This window comes from Microtus oregoni, unplaced genomic scaffold (genome assembly GCF_018167655.1).
Source record: "Microtus oregoni isolate MIOR12 unplaced genomic scaffold, Mior012 000167F_ref0000252, whole genome shotgun sequence".
In the NCBI taxonomy this organism is placed as follows: Eukaryota; Metazoa; Chordata; class Mammalia; order Rodentia; family Cricetidae; genus Microtus; species Microtus oregoni.
This window is the reverse complement of record NW_024544822.1, coordinates 287,022-305,792: the sequence shown is the minus strand read 5'-3', so window position 1 is coordinate 305,792 and position 18,771 is coordinate 287,022.

The following is an 18,771-nucleotide window of genomic DNA, read 5'->3' as shown; positions in this document are numbered from 1 at the left end:
TAAACACGCACCAGCATGATACACATGCACCTGACATGATACACATGCACTTGACATGATACACATGCACCTGACATGATACACATGCACTTGACATGATACAGATGCAGCAGCATTATACACATGCACCTGACATGATACACATGCAACTGACATGATACACATGCACCTGACATGATACACATGCACTTGACATGATACAGATGCAGCAGCATGATACACATGCACCTGACATGATCCACACGCACCTGACATGATACACACGCACCTGACATGATACACACGCACCTGACATGATATACACGCACCAGCATGATACACATGTACCAGCAAGATACACATGCACTTGACATGATACACATGCACCTGACATGATACACATGCACTTGACATGATACACACGCACCAGCATGATACACACGCACCTGACATGATACACATGCACCTGACATGATACACATGCACTTGACATGATACACATGCACCTGACATGATACACATGCACTTGACATGATACACACCCACCAGCATGATACACATGCACCTGAGATGATACACACGCACCTGACATGATACACACGCACCAGCATGATACAAACGCACCTGACATGATACACACGCACCTGACATGATATACACGCACCAGCATGATACCCATGCACCTGACATGATACACATGCACTTGACATGATACACGTGTACCAGCATGATACACATGCACCTGACATGATACACATGCGCCTGACATGATACACATGCACCTGACATGATACACATGCACCGGCATGATACACATGCACCTGACATGATACACATGAGCCTGACATGATACACATGCACCTGACATGGAACACATGCACTTGACATGATACACATGCACCCGACATGATACACATGCACCTGACATGATACACATGCACCTGACATGATACATATGCACCAGCATGATACGCACCTGACATGATACACACGCACCTGACTTGATATACACGCACCAGCATGATACACATGCACCTGACATGATACACATGCACCTGACTTGATATACACACACCAGCATGATACACATGCACCTGACATGATAAACACGCACCTGACATGATACACATGCACCAGCATGATACACATGCACCTGACATGATTCACATGTGCCTGACATGATACACATGCACCTGACATGATACACATGCACCTGACATGATACACACGCACCTGACTTGATATACACACACCAGCATGATACACATGCACCTGACGTGATACACACACACCTGACATGATACACATGCACCAGCATGATACACATGCACCTGACATGATACACATGCGCCTGACATGATACACATGCACCTGACATGATACACATGCACTTGACATGATACACATGCACCCGACATGATACACATGCACCTGACATGATACACATGCACCTGACATGATACATATGCACCAGCATGATACGCACCTGACATGATACACACGCACCTGATATGATACACACGCACCAGCATGATACACATGCACCTGACATGATACACACGCACCTGACATGATACACACGCACCAGCATGATACACACACACCTGACATGATACACATGCACCTGACATGATAAACACGCACCAGCATGATACACATGCACCTGACATGATACACATGCACTTGACATGATACAGATGCAGCAGCATGATACACATGCACCTGACATGATACACATGCACTTGACATGATACACATTCACCTGACATGATACACATGCACTTGACATGATACAGATGCAGCAGCATGATACACACGCACCTGACATGATACACACGCACCTGACATGATCCACACGCACCTGACATGATATACACGCACCAGCATGATACACATGTACCAGCAAGATACACATGCACTTGACATGATACACATGCACCTGACATGATACACATGCACTTGACATGATACACATGCAGCAGCATGATACACATGCAGCAGCATGATACACATGCAGCAGCATGATACACATGCACCTGACATGATACACATGCACTTGACATGATGCGTATGCACCAGCATGATACACATGCACCTGACATGATACACACGCACCTGACATGATACACACGCACCAGCATGATACACATGCACCTGACATGATACACATGCACCTGACATGATAAACACGTACCAGCATGAAACACATGCACCTGACATGATACACATGCACTTGACATGATACAGATGCAGCAGCATGATACACATGCACCTGACATGATCCACACGCACCTGACATGATCCACACGCACCTGACATGATACACACGCACCTGACATGATACACACGCACCTGACATGATATACACGCACCAGCATGATACACATGTACCAGCAAGATACACATGCACTTGACATGATACACATGCAAATGACATGATACACATGCACTTGACATGATACACATGCAGCAGCATGATACACATGCAGCAGCATGATACACATGCAGCAGCATGATACACATGCACCTGACATGATACACATGCACTTGACATGATACATATGCACCAGCATGATACACATGCACCTGACTTGATACACACGCACCTGACATGATACACACGCACCAGCATGATACACATGCACCTGACATGATACACATGCACTTGACATGATACACATGCACCTGACATGATACACATGCACTTGACATGATACAGATGCAGCAGCATGATACACATGCACCTGACATGATACACATGCACCTGACATGATACACATGCACCTGACATGATACACATGCACTTGACATGATACAGATGCAGCAGCATGATACACACGCACCTGACATGATCCACACGCACCTGACATGATCCACACGCACCTGACATGATACACACGCACCTGACATGATATACACGCACCAGCATGATACACATGAACCAGCAAGATACACATGCACTTGACATGATACACATGCACCTGACATGATACACATGCACTTGACATGATACACATGCAGCAGCATGATACACATGCAGCAGCATGATACACATGCACCTGACATGATACACATGCACTTGACATGATACACATGCACCTGACATGATACACACGCACCTGACATGATACACACGCACCAGCATGATACACACGCACCTGACATGATACACACGCACCTGACATGATATACACGCACCTGCATGATACACACGCACCTGACATGATACACACGCACCTGACATGATACACACGCACCTGACATGATACACACGCACCTGACATGATATACACGCACCAGCATGATACACCTTCCCCTGACATGATACACACGCACCTGACACGATACACACGCACCTGACATGATATACACGCACCAGCATGATACACATGTACCAGCAAGATACACATGCACTTGACATGATACACATGCACCTGACATGATACACATGCACCCGACATGATACACATGCAGCAGCATGATACACATGCACCTGACATGATACACATGCACTTGACATGATACACATGCACCTGACATCATACACATGCACTTGACATGATACGTATGCACCAGCATGCTACACACGCACCTGACATGATACACACGCACCTGACATGATACACATGCACCTGACATGATACACACGCACCTCACACGATACACACGCACCTGACATGATATACACGCACCAGAATGATACACATGTACCAGCAAGATACACATGCACTTGACATGATACACATGCACCTGACATGATACACATGCACTTGACATGATACACATGCAGCAACATGATACACATGCAGCAGCATGATACACATGCAGCAGCATGATACACATGCACCTGACATGATACACCTGCACTTGACATGATACACATGCATCTGACATGATACACATGCACTTGACATGATACACACCCACCAGCATGATACACATGCACCTGAGATGATACACACGCACCTGACATGATACACACGCACCAGCATGATACAAACGCACCTGACATGATACACACGCACCTGACATGATATACACGCACCAGCATGATACACACGCACCTGACATGATACACACGCACCTGACATGATACACACGCACCAGTATGATACACACGCACCTGACATGATACACACGCACCTGACATGATATACACGCACCAGCATGATACCCATGCACCTGACATGATACACATGCACTTGACATGATACACGTGTACCAGCATGATACACATGCACCTGACATGATACACATGCGCCTGACATGATACACATGCACCTGACATGATACACATGCACCGGCATGATACACATGCACCTGACATGATACACACGCACCTGACATGATACACACGCACCAGTATGATACACACGCACCTGACATGATACACACGCACCTGACATGATATACACGCACCAGCATGATACACACGCACCTGACATGATACACACGCACCTGACATGATACACACGCACCAGTATGATACACACGCACCTGACATGATACACACGCACCTGACATGATATACACGCACCAGCATGATACCCATGCACCTGACATGATACACATGCACTTGACATGATACACGTGTACCACCATGATACACATGCGCCTGACATGATACACATGCACCTGACATGGTACACATGCACTTGACATGATACACATGCACCCGACATGATACACATGCACCTGACATGATACACATGCACCTGACATGATACATATGCACCAGCATGATACGCACCTGACATGATACACACGCACCTGACTTGATATACACGCACCAGCATGATACACATGCACCTGACATGATACACACGCACCTGACTTGATATACACACACCAGCATGATACACATGCACCTGACATGATACACACGCACCTGACATGATACACATGCACCAGCATGATACACATGCACCTGACATGATACACATGTGCCTGACATGATACACATGCACCTGACATGATACACATGCACCTGACATGATTTACACGCACCTGACTTGATATACACACACCAGCATGATACACATGCACCTGACATGATACACACACACCTGACATGGTACACATGCACCAGCATGATACACATGCACCTGACATGATACACATGCGCCTGACATGATACACATGCACCTGACATGATACACATGCACTTGACATGATACACATGCACCCGACATGATACACATGCACCTGACATGATACAAATGCACCTGACATGATACATATGCACCAGCATGATACGCACCTGACATGATACACACGCACCTGACATGATACACACGCACCTGACATGATACACATGCACCTGACATGATACACACGCACCTCACACGATACACACGCACCTGACATGATATACACGCACCAGAATGATACACATGTACCAGCAAGATACACATGCACTTGACATGATACACATGCACCTGACATGATACACATGCACTTGACATGATACACATGCAGCAGCATGATACACATGCAGCAGCATGATACACATGCAGCAGCATGATACACATGCACCTGACATGATACACATGCACTTGACATGATACACATGCATCTGACATGATACACATGCACTTGACATGATACACACCCACCAGAATGATACACATGCACCTGAGATGATACACACGCACCTGACATGATACACACGCACCAGCATGATACAAACGCACCTGACATGATACACACGCACCTGACATGATATACACGCACCAGCATGATACACACGCACCTGACATGATACACACGCACCTGACATGATATACACGCACCAGCATGATACCCATGCACCTGACATGATACACATGCACCTGACATGATACACATGCACCTGACATGATACACATGCACTTGACATGATACAGATGCAGCAGCATGATACACACGCACCTGACATGATCCACACGCACCTGACATGATCCACACGCACCTGACATGATCCACACGCACCTGACATGATACACACGCACCTGACATGATATACACGCACCAGCATGATACACATGAACCAGCAAGATACACATGCACTTGACATGATACACATGCACCTGACATGATACACATGCACTTGACATGATACACATGCAGCAGCATGATACACATGCAGCAGCATGATACACATGCACCTGACATGATACACATGCACTTGACATGATACACATGCACCTGACATGATACACACGCACCTGACATGATACACACGCACCAGCATGATACACACGCACCTGACATGATACACACGCACCTGACATGATATACACGCACCTGCATGATACACACGCACCTGACATGATACACACGCACCTGACATGATACACACGCACCTGACATGATACACACGCACCTGACATGATATACACGCACCAGCATGATACACCTTCCCCTGACATGATACACACGCACCTGACACGATACACACGCACCTGACATGATATACACGCACCAGCATGATACACATGTACCAGCAAGATACACATGCACTTGACATGATACACATGCACCTGACATGATACACATGCACCCGACATGATACACATGCAGCAGCATGATACACATGCACCTGACATGATACACATGCACTTGACATGATACACATGCACCTGACATCATACACATGCACTTGACATGATACGTATGCACCAGCATGCTACACACGCACCTGACATGATACACACGCACCTGACATGATACACATGCACCTGACATGATACACACGCACCTCACACGATACACACGCACCTGACATGATATACACGCACCAGAATGATACACATGTACCAGCAAGATACACATGCACTTGACATGATACACATGCACCTGACATGATACACATGCACTTGACATGATACACATGCAGCAACATGATACACATGCAGCAGCATGATACACATGCAGCAGCATGATACACATGCACCTGACATGATACACCTGCACTTGACATGATACACATGCATCTGACATGATACACATGCACTTGACATGATACACACCCACCAGCATGATACACATGCACCTGAGATGATACACACGCACCTGACATGATACACACGCACCAGCATGATACAAACGCACCTGACATGATACACACGCACCTGACATGATATACACGCACCAGCATGATACACACGCACCTGACATGATACACACGCACCTGACATGATACACACGCACCAGTATGATACACACGCACCTGACATGATACACACGCACCTGACATGATATACACGCACCAGCATGATACCCATGCACCTGACATGATACACATGCACTTGACATGATACACGTGTACCAGCATGATACACATGCACCTGACATGATACACATGCGCCTGACATGATACACATGCACCTGACATGATACACATGCACCGGCATGATACACATGCACCTGACATGATACACACGCACCTGACATGATACACACGCACCAGTATGATACACACGCACCTGACATGATACACACGCACCTGACATGATATACACGCACCAGCATGATACACACGCACCTGACATGATACACACGCACCTGACATGATACACACGCACCAGTATGATACACACGCACCTGACATGATACACACGCACCTGACATGATATACACGCACCAGCATGATACCCATGCACCTGACATGATACACATGCACTTGACATGATACACGTGTACCACCATGATACACATGCGCCTGACATGATACACATGCACCTGACATGGTACACATGCACTTGACATGATACACATGCACCCGACATGATACACATGCACCTGACATGATACACATGCACCTGACATGATACATATGCACCAGCATGATACGCACCTGACATGATACACACGCACCTGACTTGATATACACGCACCAGCATGATACACATGCACCTGACATGATACACACGCACCTGACTTGATATACACACACCAGCATGATACACATGCACCTGACATGATACACACGCACCTGACATGATACACATGCACCAGCATGATACACATGCACCTGACATGATACACATGTGCCTGACATGATACACATGCACCTGACATGATACACATGCACCTGACATGATTTACACGCACCTGACTTGATATACACACACCAGCATGATACACATGCACCTGACATGATACACACACACCTGACATGGTACACATGCACCAGCATGATACACATGCACCTGACATGATACACATGCGCCTGACATGATACACATGCACCTGACATGATACACATGCACTTGACATGATACACATGCACCCGACATGATACACATGCACCTGACATGATACAAATGCACCTGACATGATACATATGCACCAGCATGATACGCACCTGACATGATACACACGCACCTGACATGATACACACGCACCTGACATGATACACATGCACCTGACATGATACACACGCACCTCACACGATACACACGCACCTGACATGATATACACGCACCAGAATGATACACATGTACCAGCAAGATACACATGCACTTGACATGATACACATGCACCTGACATGATACACATGCACTTGACATGATACACATGCAGCAGCATGATACACATGCAGCAGCATGATACACATGCAGCAGCATGATACACATGCACCTGACATGATACACATGCACTTGACATGATACACATGCATCTGACATGATACACATGCACTTGACATGATACACACCCACCAGAATGATACACATGCACCTGAGATGATACACACGCACCTGACATGATACACACGCACCAGCATGATACAAACGCACCTGACATGATACACACGCACCTGACATGATATACACGCACCAGCATGATACACACGCACCTGACATGATACACACGCACCTGACATGATACACACGCACCAGTATGATACACACGCACCTGACATGATACACACGCACCTGACATGATATACACGCACCAGCATGATACCCATGCACCTGACATGATACACATGCACTTGACATGATACACGTGTACCAGCATGATACACATGCACCTGACATGATACACATGCGCCTGACATGATACACATGCACCTGACATGATACACACGCACCTGACATGATACACACGCACCTGACATGATACACACGCACCTGACATGATACACACGCACCTGACATGATATACACGCACCAGCATGATACACCTTCCCCTGACATGATACACACGCACCTGACACGATACACACGCACCTGACATGATATACACGCACCAGCATGATACACATGTACCAGCAAGATATACATGCACTTGACATGATACACATGCACCTGACATGATACACATGCACCCGACATGATACACATGCAGCAGCATGATACACATGCACCTGACATGATACACATGCACTTGACATGATACACATGCACCTGACATCATACACATGCACTTGACATGATACGTATGCACCAGCATGCTACACACGCACCTGACATGATACACACGCACCTGACATGATACACATGCACCTGACATGATACCCACGCACCTCACACGATACACACGCACCTGACATGATATACACGCACCAGAATGATACACATGTACCAGCAAGATACACATGCACTTGACATGATACACATGCACCTGACATGATACACATGCACTTGACATGATACACATGCAGCAGCATGATACACATGCAGCAGCATGATACACATGCAGCAGCATGATACACATGCACCTGACATGATACACATGCACTTGACATGATACACATGCACCCGACAAGATACACATGCACCTGACATGATACACATGCACCTGACATGATACATATGCACCAGCATGATACGCACCTGACATGATACACACGCACCTGACATGATATACACGCACCAGCATGATACACATGCACCTGACATGATACACATGCACTTGACATGATACACATGCACCTGACATGATACACATGCACTTGACATGATACAGATGCAGCAGCATGATACACATGCACATGACATGATACACATGCACTTGACATGATACACATGCACCTGACATGATACACATGCACTTGACATGATACAGATGCAGCAGCATGATACACATGCTCCTGACTTGATCCACACGCACCTGCCATGATACACATGCACCTGACATGATACACACGCACCTGACATGATACACACGCACCTGACATGATATACACGCACCAGCATGATACACATGTACCAGCAAGATACACATGCACTTGACATGATACACATGCACCTGACATGATACACATGCACTTGACATGATACACATGCACTTGACATGATACAGATGCAGCAGCATTATACACATGCACCTGACATGATACACATGCACCTGACATGATACACATGCACCTGACATGATACACATGCACTTGACATGATACAGATGCAGCAGCATGATACACATGCACCTGACATGATACACACGCACCTGACATGATACACACGCACATGACATGATACACACGCACCTGACATGATATACACGCACCAGCATGATACACATGTACCAGCAAGATACACATGCACTTGACATGATACACATGCACCTGACATGATACACATGCACTTGACATGATACACACGCACCAGCATGATACACACGCACCTGACATGATACACATGCACCTGACATGATACACATGCACTTGACATGATACACATGCACCTGACATGATACACATGCACTTGACATGATACACACCCACCAGCATGATACACATGCACCTGAGATGATACACACGCACCTGACATGATACACACGCACCAGCATGATACAAACGCACCTGACATGATACACACGCACCTGACATGATATACACGCACCAGCATGATACCCATGCACCTGACATGATACACATGCACTTGACATGATACACGTGTACCAGAATGATACACATGCACCTGACATGATACACATGCGCCTGACATGATACACATGCACCTGACATGATACACATGCACCGGCATGATACACATGCACCTGACATGATACACATGAGCCTGACATGATACACATGCACCTGACATGGAACACATGCACTTGACATGATACACATGCACCCGACATGATACACATGCACCTGACATGATACACATGCACCTGACATGATACATATGCACCAGCATGATACGCACCTGACATGATACACACGCACCTGACTTGATATACACGCACCAGCATGATACACATGCACCTGACATGATACACATGCACCTGACTTGATATACACACACCAGCATGATACACATGCACCTGACATGATAAACACGCACCTGACATGATACACATGCACCAGCATGATACACATGCACCTGACATGATACACATGTGCCTGACATGATACACATGCACCTGACATGATACACATGCACCTGACATGATACACACGCACCTGACTTGATATACACACACCAGCATGATACACATGCACCTGACATGATACACACACACCTGACATGATACACATGCACCAGCATGATACACATGCACCTGACATGATACACATGCGCCTGACATGATACACATGCACCTGACATGATACACATGCACTTGACATGATACACATACACCCGACATGATACACATGCACCTGACATGATACACATGCACCTGACATGATACATATGCACCAGCATGATACGCACCTGACATGATACACACGCACCTGATATGATACACACGCACCAGCATGATACACATGCACCTGACATGATACACACGCACCTGACATGATACACACGCACCAGCATGATACACACACACCTGACATGATACACATGCACCTGACATGATAAACACGCACCAGCATGATACACATGCACCTGACATGATACACATGCACCTGACATGGTACACATGCACTTGACATGATACACATGCACCCGACATGATACACATGCACCTGACATGATACACATGCACCTGACATGATACATATGCACCAGCATGATACGCACCTGACATGATACACACGCACCTGACTTGATATACACGCACCAGCATGATACACATGCACCTGACATGATACACACGCACCTGACTTGATATACACACACCAGCATGATACACATGCACCTGACATGATACACACGCACCTGACATGATACACATGCACCAGCATGATACACATGCACCTGACATGATACACATGTGCCTGACATGATACACATGCACCTGACATGATACACATGCACCTGACATGATTTACACGCACCTGACTTGATATACACACACCAGCATGATACACATGCACCTGACATGATACACACACACCTGACATGGTACACATGCACCAGCATGATACACATGCACCTGACATGATACACATGCGCCTGACATGATACACATGCACCTGACATGATACACATGCACTTGACATGATACACATGCACCCGAAATGATACACATGCACCTGACATGATACAAATGCACCTGACATGATACATATGCACCAGCATGATACGCACCTGACATGATACACACGCACCTGACATGATACACACGCACCTGACATGATACACATGCACCTGACATGATACACACGCACCTCACACGATACACACGCACCTGACATGATATACACGCACCAGAATGATACACATGTACCAGCAAGATACACATGCACTTGACATGATACACATGCACCTGACATGATACACATGCACTTGACATGATACACATGCAGCAGCATGATACACATGCAGCAGCATGATACACATGCAGCAGCATGATACACATGCACCTGACATGATACACATGCACTTGACATGATACACATGCATCTGACATGATACACATGCACTTGACATGATACACACCCACCAGAATGATACACATGCACCTGAGATGATACACACGCACCTGACATGATACACACGCACCAGCATGATACAAACGCACCTGACATGATACACACGCACCTGACATGATATACACGCACCAGCATGATACACACGCACCTGACATGATACACACGCACCTGACATGATACACACGCACCAGTATGATACACACGCACCTGACATGATACACACGCACCTGACATGATATACACGCACCAGCATGATACCCATGCACCTGACATGATACACATGCACTTGACATGATACACGTGTACCAGCATGATACACATGCACCTGACATGATACACATGCGCCTGACATGATACACATGCACCTGACATGATACACACGCACCTGACATGATACACACGCACCTGACATGATACACACGCACCTGACATGATACACACGCACCTGACATGATATACACGCACCAGCATGATACACCTTCCCCTGACATGATACACACGCACCTGACACGATACACACGCACCTGACATGATATACACGCACCAGCATGATACACATGTACCAGCAAGATATACATGCACTTGACATGATACACATGCACCTGACATGATACACATGCACCCGACATGATACACATGCAGCAGCATGATACACATGCACCTGACATGATACACATGCACTTGACATGATACACATGCACCTGACATCATACACATGCACTTGACATGATACGTATGCACCAGCATGCTACACACGCACCTGACATGATACACACGCACCTGACATGATACACATGCACCTGACATGATACCCACGCACCTCACACGATACACACGCACCTGACATGATATACACGCACCAGAATGATACACATGTACCAGCAAGATACACATGCACTTGACATGATACACATGCACCTGACATGATACACATGCACTTGACATGATACACATGCAGCAGCATGATACACATGCAGCAGCATGATACACATGCAGCAGCATGATACACATGCACCTGACATGATACACATGCACTTGACATGATACACATGCACCCGACAAGATACACATGCACCTGACATGATACACATGCACCTGACATGATACATATGCACCAGCATGATACGCACCTGACATGATACACACGCACCTGACATGATATACACGCACCAGCATGATACACATGCACCTGACATGATACACATGCACTTGACATGATACACATGCACCTGACATGATACACATGCACTTGACATGATACAGATGCAGCAGCATGATACACATGCACATGACATGATACACATGCACTTGACATGATACACATGCACCTGACATGATACACATGCACTTGACATGATACAGATGCAGCAGCATGATACACATGCTCCTGACTTGATCCACACGCACCTGCCATGATACACATGCACCTGACATGATACACACGCACCTGACATGATACACACGCACCTGACATGATATACACGCACCAGCATGATACACATGTACCAGCAAGATACACATGCACTTGACATGATACACATGCACCTGACATGATACACATGCACTTGACATGATACACATGCACTTGACATGATACAGATGCAGCAGCATTATACACATGCACCTGACATGATACACATGCACCTGACATGATACACATGCACCTGACATGATACACATGCACTTGACATGATACAGATGCAGCAGCATGATACACATGCACCTGACATGATACACACGCACCTGACATGATACACACGCACATGACATGATACACACGCACCTGACATGATATACACGCACCAGCATGATACACATGTACCAGCAAGATACACATGCACTTGACATGATACACATGCACCTGACATGATACACATGCACTTGACATGATACACACGCACCAGCATGATACACACGCACCTGACATGATACACATGCACCTGACATGATACACATGCACTTGACATGATACACATGCACCTGACATGATACACATGCACTTGACATGATACACACCCACCAGCATGATACACATGCACCTGAGATGATACACACGCACCTGACATGATACACACGCACCAGCATGATACAAACGCACCTGACATGATACACACGCACCTGACATGATATACACGCACCAGCATGATACCCATGCACCTGACATGATACACATGCACTTGACATGATACACGTGTACCAGAATGATACACATGCACCTGACATGATACACATGCGCCTGACATGATACACATGCACCTGACATGATACACATGCACCGGCATGATACACATGCACCTGACATGATACACATGAGCCTGACATGATACACATGCACCTGACATGGAACACATGCACTTGACATGATACACATGCACCCGACATGATACACATGCACCTGACATGATACACATGCACCTGACATGATACATATGCACCAGCATGATACGCACCTGACATGATACACACGCACCTGACTTGATATACACGCACCAGCATGATACACATGCACCTGACATGATACACATGCACCTGACTTGATATACACACACCAGCATGATACACATGCACCTGACATGATAAACACGCACCTGACATGATACACATGCACCAGCATGATACACATGCACCTGACATGATACACATGCACCTGACATGATACATATGCACCAGCATGATACGCACCTGACATGATACACACGCACCTGATATGATACACACGCACCAGCATGATACACATGCACCTGACATGATACACACGCACCTGACATGATACACACGCACCAGCATGATACACACACACCTGACATGATACACATGCACCTGACATGATAAACACGCACCAGCATGATACACATGCACCTGACATGATACACATGCACTTGACATGATACACATGCACCTGACATGATACACATGCACTTGACATGATACAGATGCAGCAGCATGATACACATGCACCTGACATGATACACATGCACTTGACATGATACACATTCACCTGACATGATACACATGCACTTGACATGATACAGATGCAGCAGCATGATACACATGCACCTGACATGATCCACACGCACCTGCCATGATACACATGCACCTGACATGATACACACGCACCTGACATGATACACACGCACCTGACATGATATACACGCACCAGCATGATACACATGTACCAGCAAGATACACATGCACTTGACATGATACACATGCACCTGCCATGATACACATGCACTTGACATGATACACATGCAGCAGCATGATACACATGCAGCAGCATGATACACATGCAGCAGCATGATACACATGCACCTGACATGATACAAATGCACTTGACATGATACGTATGCACCAGCATGATACACATGCACCTGACATGATACACACGCACCTGACATGATACACACGCACCAGCATGATACACATGCACCTGACATGATACACATGCACCTGACATGATAAACACGCACCAGCATGATACACATGCACCTGACATGATACACATGCACCTGACATGATACACATGCACCTGACATGATACATATGCACCAGCATGATACGCACCTGACATGATACACACGCACCTGATATGATACACACGCACCAGCATGATACACATGCACCTGACATGATACACACGCACCTGACATGATACACACGCACCAGCATGATACACACACACCTGACATGATACACATGCACCTGACATGATAAACACGCACCAGCATGATACACATGCACCTGACATGATACACATGCACTTGACATGATACACATGCACCTGACATGATACACATGCACTTGACATGATACAGATGCAGCAGCATGATACACATGCACCTGACATGATACACATGCACTTGACATGATACACATTCACCTGACATGATACACATGCACTTGACATGATACAGATGCAGCAGCATGATACACATGCACCTGACATGATCCACACGCACCTGCCATGATACACATGCACCTGACATGATACACACGCACCTGACATGATACACACGCACCTGACATGATATACACGCACCAGCATGATACACATGTACCAGCAAGATACACATGCACTTGACATGATACACATGCACCTGCCATGATACACATGCACTTGACATGATACACATGCAGCAGCATGATACACATGCAGCAGCATGATACACATGCAGCAGCATGATACACATGCACCTGACATGATACAAATGCACTTGACATGATACGTATGCACCAGCATGATACACATGCACCTGACATGATACACACGCACCTGACATGATACACACGCACCAGCATGATACACATGCACCTGACATGATACACATGCACCTGACATGATAAACACGCACCAGCATGATACACATGCACCTGACATGATACACATGCACCTGACATGATACACATGCACCTGACATGATACACATGCACTTGACATGATACAGATGCAGCAGCATGATACACATGCACCTGACATGATACACACGCACCTGACATGATACACACGCACCTGACATGATACACATGCACCTGACATGATACACACGCACCTGACATGATATACACGCACCAGCATGATACACATGTACCAGCAAGATACACATGCACTTGACATGATACACATGCACCTGACATGATACACATGCACTTGATATGATACACATGCAGCAGCATGATACACATGCAGCAGCATGATACACATGCACCTGACATGATACACATGCACTTGACATGATACACATGCACCTGACATGATACACATGCACCTGACATGATACACACGCACCAGCATGATACAGACGCACCTGACATGATACACACGCACCTGACATGATATACACGCACCTGCATGATACACATGCACCTGACATGATACACACGCACCTGACATGATACACACGCACCTGACATGATACACACACACCTGACATGATATACACGCACCAGCATGATACACCTTCCCCTGACATGATACACACGCACCTGAAACGATACACACGCACCTGACATGATATACACGCACCAGCATGATACACATGTACCAGCAAGATACACATGCACTTGACATGATACACATGCACCTGACATGATACACATGCACCTGACATGATACACATGCAGCAGCATGATACACATGCACCTGACATGATACACATGCACTTGACATGATACACATGCACCTGACATCATACACATGCACTTGACATGATACGTATGCACCAGCATGCTACACACGCACCTGACATGATACACACGCACCTGACATGATACACATGCACCTGACATGATGCACACGCACCTCACACGATACACACGCACCTGACATGATATACACGCACCAGAATGATACACATGTACCAGCAAGATACACATGCACTTGACATGATACACATGCACCTGACATGATACACATGCACTTGACATGATACACATGCAGCAGCATGATACACATGCAGCAGCATGATACACATGCAGCAGCATGATACACATGCACCTGACATGATACACATGCACTTGACATGATACACATGCACCTGACATGATACACATGCACTTGACATGATACACACCCACCAGCATGATACACATGCACCTGAGATGATACACACGCACCTGACATGATACACACGCACCAGCATGATACAAACGCACCTGACATGATACACACGCACCTGACATGATATACACGCACCAGCATGATACACACGCACCTGACATGATACACACGCACCTGACATGATACACACGCACCAGTATGATACACATGTACCAGCAAGATACACATGCACTTGACATGATACACATGCACCTGACATGATATACACGCACCAGTATGATACACATGTACCAGCAAGATACACACGCACCTGACATGATACACACGCACCTGACATGATATACACGCACCAGCATGATACACATGTACCAGCAAGATACACATGCACTTGACATGATACACATGCACCTGACATGAT